Source organism: Elephantulus edwardii, unplaced genomic scaffold (assembly GCF_000299155.1).
Source record: "Elephantulus edwardii isolate Elephantulus edwardi_28Jun2011 unplaced genomic scaffold, EleEdw1.0 scaffold00170, whole genome shotgun sequence".
NCBI classification, from domain to species: Eukaryota; Metazoa; Chordata; class Mammalia; order Macroscelidea; family Macroscelididae; genus Elephantulus; species Elephantulus edwardii.
Genome location: NW_006399920.1, coordinates 4060820 through 4063379, shown reverse-complemented (window position 1 = coordinate 4063379; position 2560 = coordinate 4060820).

Here is a 2560-nt window from a genome sequence, read left to right as displayed (position 1 = left end):
TTGGCACAGGACAGAGCGGAGTTTAGGGCTGTTGTGCCTAGGGTCGCTATGAGTTGCAGGCGACTCGACGGCACATAACAACAACAACAATTATGAAATCGTATACTGTAACTTAGTTCTCATCACATCCTTTTTCCATTCCCTGATAAAGCCGAGTGTGACCCACTTAGGTTATGCTGGAGATAGGGTAGTCGTAAATGATAGGCCAGTCTGGCCTATTATTGCTACATGATACTCCAGAATGTAGCAGCTTGAATAACAATCCTTTGCCATTTCTACAGATTAACAAATTGAGTGGTTTTGGTGGTGGTCTCTGGTTTGCGCCTTCTCCTCCAGTCAGTTGATGGGCCTGGTTGGGGTGAATTGGCTAATTGGTATGGCTGGCTTGAAGCATTTTACCTTCTCAGAAGGCTAGCTGGGTCAAGAGATGTGAAACGTGTTCTCTTAGTATAGGTAGGGGCTCGAAAAAAGCTACTGAAACTCAAGCTTCTGTTAAGAGTCAAACTTGCTACTACTGTGAAGCTCAGGGTCAGTGTGAGAGGATACTTGTAGAGGGCATGGATACTTGGACACTGTAACATAATTAACTATTTGCTTCAATTTCAACCAACTCACAGAAAACACCAAGAGGGATTCTCATGGGATGATGTTGTTTCATTGCACAGCAATGTGGAAACATGAAACTGGTTATTCTAATCAGAGACAACAGCACTGACAGCATATGCAAAGCTTTGAAACCCATTTCTTGTTCATTCTTTGGACTTCACAATTCCACTCTGAGGTAGAACCTACTGGACATTCAGCCCTTTCTTCATTTTCTGTTACTATGTTTCTACTGTTTGAGGAGTGTTTTCACATCCCAGGCAAACCTTATCTTACCCCTGCATGAGCTTCCTTGGTGAAAACTAGAATGTCAGTTGATTTTCTTATAACAATATCCAAACTGTTAGGCTTCTGTGAAAAAACTATTCCAAGAACCGTGTACATAATCAACTGATGTTAAGACTTAGTTTTTTTGACAACCAGTAATTTTGGTTCTTTTAGGAACAGGACTGCTTATTTATAGAAGAAATACTTTTTGCCCATGAATATGCTATTGTATTTTAAGCTTTGCTGGTTTTAGTTCCCCTAAATCAGAATTACATTGCCATTATCTCTCTTTTTCTTTTTATTACTATTTGTTATACTGGAGAGGATAAGAATTCTTAGGAAGAATGCCTGCTGACTTCGTAATTTGCCTTCCTTATACTTTTCCATCAGAGAGAAAATGGTTGTGTTAGAACTTGGTTTGTGAACTCTAGTGGCCTAATGGTTAAGGAGTTGTGCTGCCAACCCTAAGCACGCAGTTTGAATCCACTAGCTGCTTGATGGGAGAAAGCTAGGCAATCTGATTTGCAGCCTCTGAAAACCTGCTGGAGGGTCAGCTGTGACACTGCTCCAATTTGAGAGCAACAACAAATTTTAATACATATACTGGGGAAAGTAAATGGGTCTTATTTTAAGAATGGCAACATCTAGCACTTGACTTAATTTGTCTAAAAAGTCAGTATATATCATATCTAGTTGCTAACGCTATGGCAATTCTTCGTAACCTCCAGTAGGATGGTGAATCTGATGTATGCTCAGTAATTATGCAAATACATGCTATGCGACTTGCCCAGCGTGTCTATTCAATATTATCAGTGACTCCCTCCATACCTGAGTAACTTGAGGCTTGGAGGTGGTATATGTATGTCCTTTAGCCACTTCCAGAGTCCCTGTTATTCCTGCTATCTGCCTTGAAGGAAACACCTGTGAAACTTGTATTGTACCCCTGTATAGCCATCATCAGTTCACAGCCTCTCCACCCTATACAACATGCCAGCTGGCTGGCGGTCACACTCTGCGTTCCTGTTAACGTATGCCTGATCGCTGTGTGCAGGAAGGTGGCTTCCCTGTCTCCCCGACCTTCCAGTCTGACTTCCTCACTCCCGGTGATTTCGTTCTCCACCTTGCTTTTAGTCACTCTTCTGTATGGTCATAACTTAGACTGCACCATGTGTCATCCCAGCAGTGGTTTAATATGTCCAAACCCAAACGATTGAGATGCTTTTCTAAACTTTCTTCCTTTTTGGTGTTTTCCCCTTCAGTTATGATAACACTATCTTTCCAGTTGTTCATGCAACAAAATTTAAGTGTCATCTTTGACTCTTCTTCCTTAGACCCCAAATCTATTATAGTAGCTAATCTTGTTTGCTTTACCTTCAAATTTTGTCTAGAATCTAACCTCTTCCAAGCTACCATTACCGTATTGGTTCATTTGCTTTCTTATGAGTCTCTTGCAACTCTTACTATTTTGCTGTCCATGTAGGAGCCAGGAGGATAATGATTTAAAAATACATGTCAAGCTGCTTCCCTCTCCTACTCAGAGCCTTCCAATATGTTCCCAACACACTTGAATAAAATCTCTAACCCACACAATGTCTCTAATCCCATTTCCTACCCTCCATTCCCTCCCTTTTCGCCCATTGGCTAAGCTGATGTGGCCCTCCTTGCGGTTGCTGGATCTTGCCTTTGAAAT